Source organism: Azolla caroliniana, unplaced genomic scaffold (genome assembly GCF_043228905.1).
Source record: "Azolla caroliniana isolate FFs.n. ecotype wild unplaced genomic scaffold, voAzoCaro1.0.p SCAF_7, whole genome shotgun sequence".
Taxonomy (NCBI): Eukaryota; Viridiplantae; Streptophyta; class Polypodiopsida; order Salviniales; family Salviniaceae; genus Azolla; species Azolla caroliniana.
In genome coordinates this window covers 21,204,773-21,220,311 of record NW_028230442.1, presented here as the reverse complement: position 1 = coordinate 21,220,311, position 15,539 = coordinate 21,204,773, and positions in this window count along the sequence as shown.

Here is a 15,539-nt window from a genome sequence, read left to right as displayed (position 1 = left end):
GGAAATGTTTTATATCCAGAATCAATGTATTGTCGGCATTATATTCGGGTCAAGTATCCCAAAAATTTGAAAGTCTTTTGAATCTTGCAATATCCTTCTGCTCACATTTTTCTCGTGTCCACTGGCCCTTGAAATGTTGTCGCCACTTCGGGAATGTAAAGAATCAAGAGATGGATTTTGTGCAGCGGAATAGATATGAACTGTGTGTGTATGAGAGAGAGTGAGTGAGTGAGAGAGAGAGACAAGGAGTAAGACACAGAGAATACGGAAGGTAAAGTATATTAACAAAGGAGAAAGACTCAACATTTTACAAAGGTGGGAGAAGGGTGCTTTATATAGTCACCCTCTCTCTTCATTAACTACAAGACTCATGGAGCATGGGGAATGTGAAAGCTCATAAGTTATGTGTCATAGAATATGATTCTATGACTCATACTAAATGCTAGAATACAAAGTGGTAACATAATGGTGACTCTTGACCATTGGAGTGTCTATTCACTCTCAAGGTGAGTTCGCACACTAGACCAAGTTGAGCTTGATTCTCAACACGCCCCCTCAAGCTCAAGTCGGGTCGGTTTCAAACAGTATCCGAAATCCGCTTTGACTCGTGTTCCGAAGTCCGCGTCGACTCGTGTCGACTCGTATTTATGCGGAGTTGCAGAATTCGTGCTCCAGCTTGCGTTGTGCGTAGTTGCGAAGTTTGTGCTTCGGCTTGCGTCTTTCTTCGCGGCTTTGCGTGGTAGATCGGCTCTTCGCGGCTTTGTTGCGCGGTTGCGTAATCCACGCGTTATTGCGTTATTGCGTTATTGCGTAGTGTCTTCAGTACTCCCCCTCAAGCTTGGCAGGTCAAGGATCGTCAATCCGAGATCGGTCATGAATTGCCATAGCTTGTCGGCTCCTAAGGCTTTAGTGAAGATGTTGGTCGTTTGAAGATTGGTGCTAATGTGTTGTAGGTCGACATCGCCAGCTAGAACGCGCTCTCGAATGAAGTGATAGTGCACTTGTGCTTTGTCCGCACATGGAACACCGGGTTCCGAGCCAGATAGATACTACTCATGTTGTCGTAGTAAAGGGAAGTCGAATCCTTGATGGGTACGCCCAGATCCTTGAGTATCCTTTTGAGCCATACGACTTCACATGCGGCCACTGTCGCGCCCCTGTATTCCGCGTCTGTGCTCGAAAGAGCTACGGTTTGTTGCTTCTTGCTACTCCACGAAATCGCTCTGCTGCCGAGGGAGAAGACAAATCCGGAGGTTGATCTTCTATCAGCTTTGTAGCCGGCCCAGTCGGCGTCTATGTACCCCTAGAGTTGTATTGGCATCGCGGTCTTGTAGAGGATGCCGCAATCCATTGTGCCGCTCACGTATCGTAGAACTCTCTTAGCGCAATCCAAGTGATTATCACGCGGTGTTTGCATGAATTGGCTAAGGAGACCGACCAGATAACTGAGATTGGGTCGAGTGATCATGAGGTAGATGAGACTCCCGATGAGTTGCCAATATTGAGTTGGCTCACACGCTTTGGTGCCGGAGTTCGCATCTAGTTTGAGATTGCGATCGAGCGGGGTTGCCACAGATTTGCACTCAGCCATACCGAACTTGTATAACAAGTTGAGGATGTAGTGCCATTGAGAGATCATGATTCCGGCCGGAGTCCGAATTACCTCGATGCTGAGGAAGTAGTGGAGCTCCTTCATGTCCGTCATCTCAAACTTGTCAGAAAGGCGGAATTTGACCTTATTGATTTCGATGAGATGCTCACCTCCAATGACTAGGTCATCTACATATAAGATGATGACGATCGGACTTGCGGAATCGCTTCGTATGTAGAGGGAGTTGTCCAATTTTGACATACGGAAGCCGATTTGATGAAGATGTTGCGTTATCTTCGAATGTCAAGCACGCGGTGCTTGCTTGAGGCCGTAGAGTGGCTTCTTGAGTCAGCATACAACTTTCGGATGGGTGTTCGAGTTGAAACCGGGTGGTTGTATCATGTACACCTCCTCTTCTAATTCGCCTCGTAGAAAGGCGTTCTTGATGTCCATTTGATGGAGGTGCCACCCTTTCGCCGCGGCAAGCGCAATTACAGTTCGTACCGTCGTCATCTTTGCCACCGGCGCAAAGGTCTCTTCGTAGTCAACTCCATGCATTTGGGCATAGCCTTTCGCTACGAGTCGCGCTTTGTAGCGGTTGACGGAACTGTCGGCGTTGTACTTCACTTTGTAAATCCATCTGTAGCCTATTGCCTTCTTGTGTGTGAGCTGGGAACGAGATCCCACGTCTCGTTCTTGTGTAGTGCTTGCATCTCCTCGTTCATGGCTTCGATCCATCGCAGATCCTTGGTTGCTTCGGAAAATGTTTACGGCCCGCGTACTGTCGCCACCTTCATCATAAAGGCGTAATGATACGCCATATAGTCGTCGTAGCCGAATCGGCTGACCGGATTCTTTTCACGGGTGGAACGATGAAGCTTTTCATTTGCAGAGATAAGGGCGTTCTTAGCTCCAATTGGTACATCGAAGCCGCCGAACTCACTGTCGAGTGAGTGAGTCGACTCATCGTTGTCGAAGCGATCGTCTTCGTATTCCGACATTTTCGCCTTGCCTTTGTCCATCTTCGGGCTAGGCCATGATGTGCTTTGATCGCTCAAAGGCTCTTGTGGTCCGCTCAGTCAGATCGTGATCGAACTTTCTTCAAACATGCGCATTGTCGAGGAGATCCTCGCGGATGCGTAGAAGTTGGGCAAGACCAGGGGGGTCTTGAACCAAGAAATCAAGAAGTGAGGAGGAAGGGTCTGTGGCTTACGTGAGCCCTGAGACCGCGGTTTAAACAGGAAAGATTAGCAAAACAAGAGAAATAGTGTAAGAGGATCGTGCGTAGATACAGGCGCAGACAAATATGCTAAGAATAACTTGCGCAAGCTGGATAAGCTTCTATTAATCAAAATATACGCTTAGCGTTGTGGGTGATTACAACCGGATCAGTGCTGGTATTCGAGCGTAGGTTCTACAGTAGTCAGATATGGAGTTGAGTGGGCGCACAGAAGGTCGATCCGCTGGTCGGGAGCACTCGGGCGTCTAACACGAGCAAGGGAAGCGCCTTTCGGTGATACGTTGTAGGACTCCTCGTCTTCTCTCTTCTCCCGGGACCTCTCTCTGTTTCTTTCTCCTCTCTAGACGATATCCCCGAAACAGTCAAAGGTCGCCCCTTTTATAGCACAAGGAGCGACCGTTACAAAGCATTCATGACTTGTCTCTTTCCCTTCCTAGATTCTCCCCCTTGATTCGCTCTCCTCGTAACTCTCCCTACTTACGGGATGTCTGAATCCCTATTAATGCTTTAACTACCTAGTACACCTCCTTCTACCTATGCCCAGTACTTACACTATTTAATTCACTAGGGGTGCACACTCATGCACATCAATGTTCCTACGCGTTTCACATCGTTTCCGCCTATGGCCCGGAATCTTCACAACATCCACCACCACTAAACCGCACATACTCTGTTATGTGCCGGGTAGCGAATTTAGTGAGGGATTCCGAGCCATCCGGTACTCGTCCTCCCTTTCTGAACTGGCGCTTTCGGCTCCTAGGTCTCGCTCCGCCTTTTGAAGGCCTTTATCCGCTTTCTGGCCACCGGAGTCGTCATTCGGGTCCCGTCAAGCTCGGCGAAATCTTCACAACATCCACCCCCACTAAACCGCACATACTCTATTATGTGCCGGGTAGCGAATTTAGTGAGGGATTCCGAGCCATCCGCTACTCGTCCTCCCTTTCTGAACTGGCACTTTCGGCTCCTGGGTCTCGCTCCGCCTTTTGAAGGCCTTTATCCGCTTTCCAGCCACCGGAGTCATCATTCGGGTCCCGTCAAGCTCGACGAGATGATACGTCGCGTTATCATTGACCCTAATTATCACATATGGCCCGAACCATCGCTTCGCGAACTTACGCGTAGTTGGCCATGAAAATAAGCGGGCGAAGGAGCGACTTCGGGCATGCGAAGTCCTCGTCCCTGAAGAGGAAATCAACGGAGCCGTGGAGGTGGTCTCTTTCGACGACACCTTGGGGAAGTTACGGGTGGTGTTCGGAGGCCTTAATGAGAACCGGACAATTCCGGTGTGTTCGGAAAGGATGTACGAAGTCATCGCCGACTTCATGAATGGACTCGAGTCGGATCGGACAGCCCGAGTGGATACGAAGTACAAGACTGTGGACCGGAAGGTGAGGCCGGTCGCAGCACCCTTGCCGGAGGGCAGCGAGTTACAGATAAAGGGGGTCGCGTCGGACCCAAGTTTACGAGATCCGGCTAGCATAGGCCACACGTTCAGCGACATAACGCTATGGGAGCTCAAGATCGGTGGAGGTGGCTTTCTACTGCCGGAGGAAGAGGACCGGTTTCGGAGAATGCTCGGGAGGCACGGGAAGGCTTTCGCATTCTCGTCGGAGGAGATCAGGTGCGTAGACCCGACGGTTGTGGAACCAATGGTGATCTTCACGGTACCGCATGTGCCGTGGAATCTCAAACCGATTCCGGTACCCAGAGCTCACATCCCGAAGCTAATGGAGTTGCTGAAACAGAAGGTGGAGATGGGCATCCTCGAACCGTCGAATGCCCCATACTCGAATCGGTGGTTTACCGTGCCAAAGAAGAACGGCACGTTGCTCTTTATTCAAGACCTACAGCCAGTCAACAAGGTGACCATTCGGAATGCAGGAATCGGACCAACAATAGACGAGTTCGCGGAGGCCTTCGCCGAAAGGTATATTTACTCAGTCGGTGATCTGACTCAGGGTACGATCAGTTCCAACTAGCCGTGGAGAGCATGGACATTACGACAATGCAGACCCCTCTCAGCCTAGTGCGGATGTGTACCCTCCCGCAAGGAGGGACGAACTCGGTGGCCCACATGGTGAACGCAATGAACAAAGTGTTGAGGGATTGTATCCCGGGCATCACCATGCCATTCTTAGACAACATCCCGATCAAAGGATGCCTGGTGGAGGAAAGGGACGAGACAATCGAACCGGACGGATGTTGGAAATTCATGGAGGCTCACGTCGATGACTGGGAGAAGCTACTGCAAAGACTAGAAGGCGCGAGGCTCACCTTCTCCAGGGAAAAATCGGCCTTCGGGCAATCAGAGATCATGGTCGTCGGACACCTATGCGGGCCATATGGTCGGAAACCGTCTCCGGCCAAGGTGGAGGCCATCTCCAAGATGAAGCAAGACTGCAATTCGGTTACGGAGGTCCAAAGATTCCTGGGAGCATGTGTGTTCTACCATATCTGGATCCCGCATTACGCCCACGTCACGGAGCCACTCTATGGGTTGCTGAAGAAAGGGCATAAATTCGAGTGGAGAGACGAGCATATAGAGTCGGTCCGGAAGATGAAAGAAGCACTTGTCGTGGCACGACGCTCCGAAAGGTTGTCTACGGCAACGACACTCCGATTTACGTGACCGTAGACACGAGTCTGACCGGGATCGGATGGGTGATCAACCAAGAGGATGACAATGGCGCGAGGTTCCCCATCCGGTTCGGCGCAAAAGTCCTCAGTGAGCGACAGCGAGGGTACGCCCAGGTTAAACGCGAACTCTGGAGTATTGTTTCGGCGGTCAAGGCCGATAAAGACTACCTGATCAGGACAGAGGTGATAATCGAGACGGACTGCCTGCCGATTCTCGGCATGGTTTCCGGATGCGCGACGCCGGACCTGGCGATGCTCGGGTGGATAGCGTACATCAAGTCCCTGAATTCGGAAATACGACACATTTCCGGAAAGGACAATGCCATGGCCGACATGCTTTCAAGAGCGAGGTTCGATGATAAGGACGGCATGGTTTCGGAGGACGAGGAAGTCGGCGTGGACTTCATTGAAGCGGCTTACGTAACAACAAGAAAGGGGAGCACTCCGACGCTTAACGAATTCGACGAGAGTAAGTACGACGGGGAGTAGCTCCAGATCGGCAAGTTCCTGAAGACAATGACACCGGACACGACGTGGACGAATGAAGAGATCAACCGGATTCGGAAGAAAGCGTACCGATTCTTCCTACGGGACGGGAGCATATGGAAGCACCCGAAGAAGAGAAAGACGAACAGGAAGAATTGCTGACGGCATACCACGACAGTCCTTGGGCCGAACACCGCGGGACGTGGGCCACATTCGAGAAGTTAAAGGGGAAGTACTGGTGGTCGGGACTATACTAGGACGTGCATCGGTTCGTGATGACTTGCGAAAGCTGTCAGGTGCACTCCATAGTCCGACATCGGGACGAGCTTCACCCGACCTACCCTCCGACCGTCCACTTCAAGTGGATGGTGGATCTAGTGACGATGCCGATGGGGGTAGGGCAGATGCGGTATCTAGTGTTGGCTCGGGAGAACCTGACGAACCAGGTGGAAGGCCGAGCGTTACTGAACAAAACGACCGTGGCCGTGTGCCGATTTCTGATCGAAGAAGTGGTATGGCGGTACGGGTGCGTAGGTAAGATCATGGCTAACCGCGGAGAATTGGACACGCAAGAGGCGGAAGAGTTGTTTGACCGGCTAGGGATTAAACTCTCACTCACCACAACGTACAATCCGGAGGCTAACGGGAAGGTGGAACACGGACACGGGCCGATCGTCAAAGCGTTAGTACGAGCGTGTGGAGGCCAAGTCGGGAACTGGCCGCGGCTCTTACCCTATGCCTTGTAGGCGGACCGAACTACGCACAGTTTGGTAACTGGGTTCATGCCGGCAGAGCTAATGTACGGGCAGAAGCTGATCATGCCAACGGAGTAGACGATCTCCTCATGGGCCACGGTGGACTGGAAAGACGAGATGAGTCGGGAGGAGCTATTAGCGGCACGGATTCGGCAGCTGGAGCGAAGACCGGAGGACGTGGACCGAGCCGCGGAGAAGCTACGGGTGGCGAGGGTAAAGAACAAAGGACAGTTCGACCGGACTCACCAACTGAGACTGAAGAAGATCAAGGAAGGCCACTGGGTTCTAGTGTATGACAGCAACCTCGACAATCAGCACAGGGCAATGCGGAAGTTTGCAAGAAGGTGGTTCGGGCCTTATGTGGTGACAAGCGCCAACGACAATGGGACCTACCATCTCGCGGAGCTCGACAGGACAAGGATAGTGGTGCCGGTGGCGGGGAAAAGGATCAAAGCATTCAAAAAGTGGCACGAGGTTGAACCGGACCCGGACGACCTGGATGGCAACAATGACCGGCTCAGAACGGATGAAGATCCGGAGGACGAAGGATAAGTGTGGGCCGGTCTTCTCTGGCAAAGGGTCTAATTTTGGCGCATACCGGTGGATGCGCAGTTAGGTGGGGGCGGATGTCGTGGAGAAAACCGTCCCTAGGCGGAAACCGGGTATAACGTGCGTAAACCGGCCCTTACACGTGGGCACAAGTTTTGTTGTATAGTACGTAGATAGCTACAAGTCGGCTGAGGTGAAATCCTAGGTAGCACGCATTCATTAGGGAGAAAATCGAGGCGTATCCCTGTCCGAAAGGACAGGGAATAAACATGATGTAACGGGTGGTAACGGCCTCCCTCCTTGGGCTATAAAAGAGAGGGAGAGGTATTGTAAAAAGATATCGCGTTTTGTGGAGGACGGAGTGCAGCCGGACTGGAACCGAGTTCTTCTCCTCTGTCTTCTCCATAGTCATTCTATGCAAGTTCTCAGGAGGCTGACTCTGCTCCGCGGAACGCCCGAGTGCTTCTGGTAGAGTCTCCATCTCGCGGTCTGTGCGTGTGTGTGTGTGTGTGTGCAGGTGTCAGAGCCTATCACTCGCCGGCTTGCCGGTTGTAACTCCTCGATTTATATATATACATTCGTTCTGTCTCCATCATTCGGAGTTAGTTGCAACTCCTGTGAATCTGTGTTTCTGTGTGCGTGTGGAGTACATCGGTAGTTTCCTTCCCCTCTTCTCATTCGGTTAATTCTTGGTCCAAGGCCCCCGTGGTCCCGCCTCGTTCTCCGCGCATGCGCGTAACAATGCAACACCGTCACACTAGGTTCTCCTTCCCTTTCTTGATGAATCCCTCCAGCTGCTACATATAGATCTCCTCCTCGAGGTCCCCATGAACGAACAACGACTTAACATCGAGTTGTTCGACCTCAAGGTCCATGATCGCCGCTATGCTCAACACCGTCCGCATGGATGTCATCTTGAGTACCGGGGCAAAGATCTCGTCGAAATCCTCTCCTTTCTTCTGTTGGAACCCCTTCACCATGATCTAGGCTTTGTACCTCGGTGTATTTCTGGTGTCTCCTAGTTTTAGCTTGTACACCCGTAGTCGAGGCCCGGTTGATAGAACTCTGTCTGCCTTCGAGTTGGTCCAGATCTCTTGGGTGCCGAAATGAGTGGTTCAGATCCTTCGATCGACGTTGTTGGTCGATCGGTATTTGTTGAACCATTTGTATCAGGAGTCTTGTTTGATGTCCCGCCCCTAAGCTGGGATTTTAGCTGGTGTAATGGTGTTCTTCCCGTGAACTTTGTCGACTCGGTTCTATCTCCAACTTGCGTCTTGTTAACTATGCCTTTTTCGACTCTTGTCAATTCGGTTGTGTCTTTGATGGCTTTTTCTTTGATTTCGACTATTGGACCTATTGCCGATCCAGAGTTGATAGATGTATTGTCAGCTTGTTCTAGTTCGATTGTTTGTTGAATCGGAGATTCGGCCCGGAGGGTCGGTCCTTTTACGACGGCTCCGTCGTCTTCGAAAGATACCTTTTTACCAATTGTTTTCTGTTTGTTCCGCTGAGAGAAGATAGAGTCTTTATTGAAGACTATGTCACTACTCTAGATCAATTTTTGGTTCTCTAGGTCCCATAGCCGAAGTTTCCATCGGTTCCATAACCGAGAAATATGCACTTTGTCGCATGGGGTGCCAACTTGGTCCTTTTCTCTTTGGGGATGAAGCCGTAGGCTTTGCATCCGAATATACGGAGCCTATTGTAGGTAGGCAGTTTGCTTGACCATAGTGGTTGTAGCACTTTGAGCCTTATTGCTCTTGATGGCGACAGATTTACCAGATATACTGCCGTCTGCAACACCACTGCCCAGAATTCCAGCTTTAGTCCGACTTGTTGGAGCATTGCTGTCATCCTCTCTTGGATCGTTCGGTTGATCCGTTCAGCCACACCATTCTGCATGGGTGTATAAGGAACGGTCTTTTGATTCCGGATAGCTTTGTCAGACATGTACTGTTTGAAGGCTCTGGAGTTGTATTCACCTCCGCGGTCGGATCTGAGTGTCTTCACTCTGTATCCCAACTGGTTCTCTACTTCAGATATCCATCTGGTGAAAAGCTCGAGTGCTTCGTCATTGGACCTGATGGAGTAGGCCCAAACCTTCCATGTACAATCATCTACAAATATGATGAAGTACCGGGAGCCTCCTAGCGATCGTTCTAGCATGGGCCCACATATATCTGTGTGCACGAGATCTAGGGGATGTCATACCGTCTCGTAGTATAGAGAGTGCAGACTTCGGGTTTGTTTCCCGTTTCGACAATGCTCTCAGAATTCCGTCTTTACTTGAAGTTTCGAGATGTAGCCTACAGCCATCAACCGATCGAGTCCGGCTTGAGACATGTGACCAACTCAGCCATGCCATATATTCGAGTCGGTCTTTTCAGCTACATTCACGACCCCTTCTGGATTGATTGCCATCAATGGGTACAACTTGTTGCACTTGTCCACTCTTGATCTTGAGATTTCCTTGGCTGATCCTCCATGTTGACTCATTGAGAGTTGTATGATATCCATCTTCAGCTAGCATGTCAATGGAGACAAAACTCCTCTTCAGATCGAGTACGTGCTGAACTTGGTGTAGGGTGATCACATTATCGTTTGACAATCGGATGGGAACTTTTCGGGTTCCTTCTACTCTGCACTCCTGCATGTTTCCTAGTCGGACTATGCCGCTGACGTCGGCTAAATAGTTCGAAAACCATTCAATATTGGGGGCTTTCTCATTGCAGGTCGGTCTGGAGTTGGGACTGAGCTTCTGGTTCCAGTCCAGGGGTGTGGAGACAGGTCAGCATTCCGGCATGCCGAACTTGTATAGCATATTCAACACATAGTGTCGTTGTGAGAGCAATATGCCGTCGGGAGTTCGGATCACCTCCATCCCAAAAAAATAATGAAGGTCCCCCAGGTCCTTCATTTCAAATGCGACTTTACTCGGCCGATTTCATTGAGTCCAGGTTCGATGATGACTAAATCATGAACATAAAGTAGGACCTTGCCGGACGAACAACGTGGAGTTGGATTTAGAGGTATCAAACCCCATCTTACGCAACCGGTGCGTGATCTTCGCATTCCAAGCTCCGGGGGCTTGTTTCAGACCGTAAAGCGACTTCTTAAGCCAACACACCGCCGACTTGTTCATCTCCGACTGAAATCCGAGGGGTTAGATCATAAAGACCTCTTCTTGAAGGTCTCCTTCAAGAAACGCATTCTTCACGTCCATCTAGTGAAGATGCCACCCCCTTGCCGCGGCAACCGCCAGTACCACACGAACTGTCATCATCTTCGCTACCGGAGCGAAGGTCTCGTCGTAGTCGATTCCGTGGGTCTGAGCGTATCCATTCGCCACTAACCGGGCCTTGTATCGGTTAATCGAACCGTCGGCATTGTACTTTACCTTGTACACCCATTTGCAACCGATCGGTTTACAGTGTCGGGGAGGGTCAACGAGGTCCATGTGTCGTTGGCATCGAGTGCCCGCATTTTTTCTTCCATAGTGGCACGCCAATTTGCGTCCTTTTTCACTTTTGCGTAGCTCTCTGGCTCACGCACTTCCGCCACTTTGGTCATGTACGCATAGTGATGCACCATGTACTCATTGTACTTGTACCGCGTAATGGGGTTCTTCATGCGGGAAGACCGGCGTAACTTGTCATCACCCGGTTTGGGGCCCTTCTTGGCCGGTTCGGACTTTGTTCCCGAAGATCTGCCTTCATCCTTTCCGGAGTCGGAGTCACTCCGATCCAACTCAACGTTGCCAGTTTCGTATTCCGGCATCTTCTTCTTCCCCTTAACTTTGTGCGTGAACCATCTCCTCAGTTCCTTACGCGGGGAGAGCACGGCAGAGTCTCCACTACTCGCTAGTTCTTCATCCGATTGGTCATCTCAACTATGCCGCTCATTCGATCCACTAAGCCGGAGTGAGATCGGACTCTCTTCAAGAGTGTCAAAGTCTTCATCTTCTACCTGGACCTCCTCGAGCTCACTAGCTTCATCTTCCGGAATCGGGTCTTCATCAGGAGTTGGAGTTGGTAAGGAGTACCATGATGCCGTCTCATCAAACTCGACATCTCGGCTTACTCGACCTACTTAGTCCGGGGGTTATAGCACTTATACCCCTTCTGCTCATGCGAGTAGGTGACTAGGATGCATTTCTCCAACTTCGGATCTAGCTTCTTCTGCTTCTCATCCGGTACATGCACATATGCTATGATACCGAATATCCGAAGGTGTCTCAAATTCGGCTTCCGCCCGAAATACAGTTCATGTGATGACACCTTGTCTCCGAACCGGTTTTGGATGTAGACGGTCGTTTGGACCCCCTCAGCCCAGTAGAATTGGGGCATGCTCTTCTCCTTCAGCATTGCCCTTGTCGCGCCCGTAATCGACTGGTTCTTCCTTTCGGCCACACCGTTTTGCTCCGGCATGTATCTGTAGTTGAATTCTCTCCGATTTCCGTTTTGCTGCATATAACTGTTGAATTGGCCGAAAAAGTATTCTTTTCCACCATCCGACCGCAAGCACTTAACCTTCCTCTCCATTTCCCGTTCAACTAAGGTTTGCAAGTTCCTGAAACATTCAAAGACTTCGCTCTTCCGTTCAATGAGGTAGATCCACGTGTGCCGGCTGTAGTCGTCGATGAAGGAGATGAAGTATCGACTCCCGCCAAGACTAATGTTCTGCGTCGGTCCCCATACATCCGAATGTATTAGATCAAGCTTGTTACGGTCCCAGTTTCGTTCGGTGGGGAATGGAAGCCGGTGTTGCTTCCCGAGTTAGCATGCTTCACAAATTTCGCCATTCCGGCCGCTAAATTTTGGCAAACCGAAGACAACTTGTTTCGATTGCAGGTTCTTAAGCCTCCGGTAGTTGACATGGCCGATCCACTTGTGCCACAGGTCGATGTCTGACTCGACCTTCTGCCCTTTGATAAACATGGCGGTGCCAACATCATTGGTGTTGAGGATGAACATCCTCCCTTCTCTGCGCCCTTGCGCAATTATCCGGCCTTCTTCCTCGATGAAGTACCCTAGGTGCGTAAACCGCACCTGCCTCCCCTGGTCGACAATTTGTCCAACTGACACCAGGTTCTTTGTGATAGTCGGAACGTGTAGTACGTTCATCAACTTCCCGTTTTGTCCGACATGGCTTAAAGGGACTTCTCCAACATGCACAATCGTGTGAGAGATGTCGTCTACGATTTCGACAATCCCCGGTTGTTCCGGCTTCTCCAAAAAGGAGAACCACTCTTCATGGCTCATCATGTGGTTGGACGCTCCAGAATCAACGTACCATACTTCCTCCAATTTGGAAATAGTCTTCTTCATTGAGTTAGCCTTGTGCTTCATCACGAAGGCTGACCCTTTACCGGTTTTCCTGATTTCGAATCCTTCCGATCCTTCCGCGTAGTGCGAGATTTGCCGGTTTTCCCGACCGGTTTTGCCGAATCTGGATTTGTCCGAATCAGTACGCTTCTTCCAACACTCGCTTTCTCTGTGGCCCTTTTGCCATAGTACCAGCATTCTGTGTCAGCCTTTCCTTGCCGGTTCCCGACGCCGCTTTGACTCCCCCTGCTTGTGGAAGGTCCAGAATTGTTGTCTGCAGCACCTCTGTACCTCCGGTTTTGCTCTTGCCGGCCGCCTCCATTGCGTGCCGACCCACATCGTCCACGTTGTCCACCACGTCCATGGGGCCGATCTGTCTCCGTGTACAACATCCGGCCATCCGATTGAGTGGTCCTTGACCCACTCGCGTGGTTTTCTTCGACCATCAACATCGATGGCAAATCGAAGAAAGACAGTGGTTTCTCCTGGGTGCAGATCGATGTCTGGATTGGTCTGTACCTTTGCGCTAGACCACCAAGGCAGATTTGTACCATTTCGTTTTCGTCCACCATCACGTTGATGGACCCGAGTGCGTCGCAAATCTCCTTTATCTTGGTGGTCTAGTCCGTAACCAACATGTCTCTTTGCCGGATGTTGTTCAGCTCTTGCCGGAGCTGCAACTTACGGGCTATGGTACTTGCGGCGAAAATCTTCCTTAGCTTTCCCCAAGCCTCCTTTGGTGTTTTTGCATCCTTTATGTAGCCAAGCATCTGGTTGTGCACACAAGACGCGAGGCAGTACAGTATTCGGCTTGCTCTTTGCTCCCAAACCGAGAAGTCATTGTGTGCTGCTCCAGCACTACCTCATTCGTTCCTTCCACGAAGCTCCAATATCCATGCCTCAGCAGGTACTGGTGCATTTTATATGATCAAGACGTGTACTTGCTCCAGTCGAGCATCTCTATGGGAAGTGAACTCGACATGCCTCTGTCCATATCTTTCTCTGTCTGTCCTTACCGGGTATTAGGGTTTGTCTTCGAAAGCGTCTGTTGGCTGCAGAGTTCTCAACCCTCGCGCTTTGATACCATGTGAATGTAAACGTGCAGAAGCGTTAGACAAAACCGGCTCAGTCGGATAGCAACAAAGAATAAGATGAAGGTTTAATGGAGAAGCTTAGTATACAAAGAGTATACGTAGGAGAGGCAAAGAGAGTAGAACGTAAGCGTAGATTCAAAAAATGAAAATACTCTGTAACTTTGTAATACAACGTGCTAAACATCCCTATTTATACAAGTCCATAAAGGACTGACCGAAGTACTGACAGGTACTTCAATATTCCTACGTGCGACTGACACTAACTACGAGACAATGATTACCTAGTAGTCTAGGCTACTATTAGGTTTCCGGTTCCCGCTCGAATCCGGCTCTCCGATCCGTCTCCTCGATCCGGCCGGTTGTTTTCGGATACCGATCCAGCTCATCCTTCCGTATGCCGATCCAAATCCGGTTGAGCTTGCTCGCTCAACAAGCTACAACGACATTGAGGACATCCCCATGGAATTGGCGGCCCTGATCAGATAATAGTTGGATGAGGCTAGTGACAGAAAATGAGCTAGCAATTGGCGGATAGAGATCAATCGCTCCTGTGGACTGAGGGCCACCTGAACTTAGCTGAGGTAGGGGACAGGAGGGCTATCTGTAGGAGGGGGATCGGGGGAGCTCATGGAACAAGAAGTTGGTGGGCAGTGAAATCAATTATAGGGTGACGCTTGAGGAACCAATCACAGCCTAAGGTGAGGTGGAAGAGTTGGTGGGGCAAGACATAAAAGTGGTGTGAGAAAGTGAGATTGCCTAAGGTGATAGTGCAACGGGCTTGGTATAGATGTTGGTGATCGTCAAAAAGGACTTGGATGGAGGGAGCGGTGGATGTCGGGAGGCCTAACTGGTGAACTAAGGCAACAGTAATGGAAGAGATACCACTACAAGAGTCTAACAAGATGGTGTGGGTGGAGTTATTGATGGTGGCGACAACAATGCATAACTAGTAACTACAAAGCGGAAGAGGCGGACGCTTGGACGTGGGGGCCTGACTCTTCCATTAGCACCCTAGAGGTCAATTTCAAGGGTTGAGTTGAAGCATAGCGTTGGAGAGCACTTGCAAGGGCTGCTCCATTTGGAAGTGGGGAGGCCGCTCATAAGGCTGCATAGGGGTATTGATTTCAGAGGCGGCGGGAGGGAGTTGGGACGCCATGAACGAGGTGTTAGCGGCTAATATTTTACCCCGCTTCTCCACCAATTATGTGAAATGCACATAAGATATCAAAACCAACCTACTTAGCTTCTTACTTCTTGCTCAACTTATAGAAGATACAAAGGTGCCCATTTGGGTTGGCTTAGCTACATGCCTGCTAAAAGGGTGCATTAAAAGGCATGCACCACAATATGTATGGCTAGATTTGAGTATGCCTTAATGTTATAAACTGATGAGAAATCGATGCGGAATAGATCACAATAAACGAACTACACGCTGAAATACGAATCACAGAAATATGCCAAGAAAAGACAAGATGAACAATGGTGCACAGAGATTTACATGGAAACCCTAAAACGGGGAAAACCACGGGTGAACAGATTTCTTCACTATACAAAGTGGATATACAACATCAAGAGGAATACAACACTCTGTCGAGTGTATCAGCCGCACAGGGCTCTTCGCGTCTGTTGTTACTCACACACCTATGCCGCGGCTTACACACACTCTCAGTCTCTCTATTCGCACTCTAGCGCACTACAACTTCTGTACACATCATAAAGTTTGCTCTAGTTGCATATATACTTACACAACTTTTCGTCTATTTACATACCTAGCCCTCATCCGGCGCACATTGAGACTATTTACAAGTATAGCCTCCCGAGTTGGCTATATACACGATTATGGTTTCGGCCTCGGCCTATCGA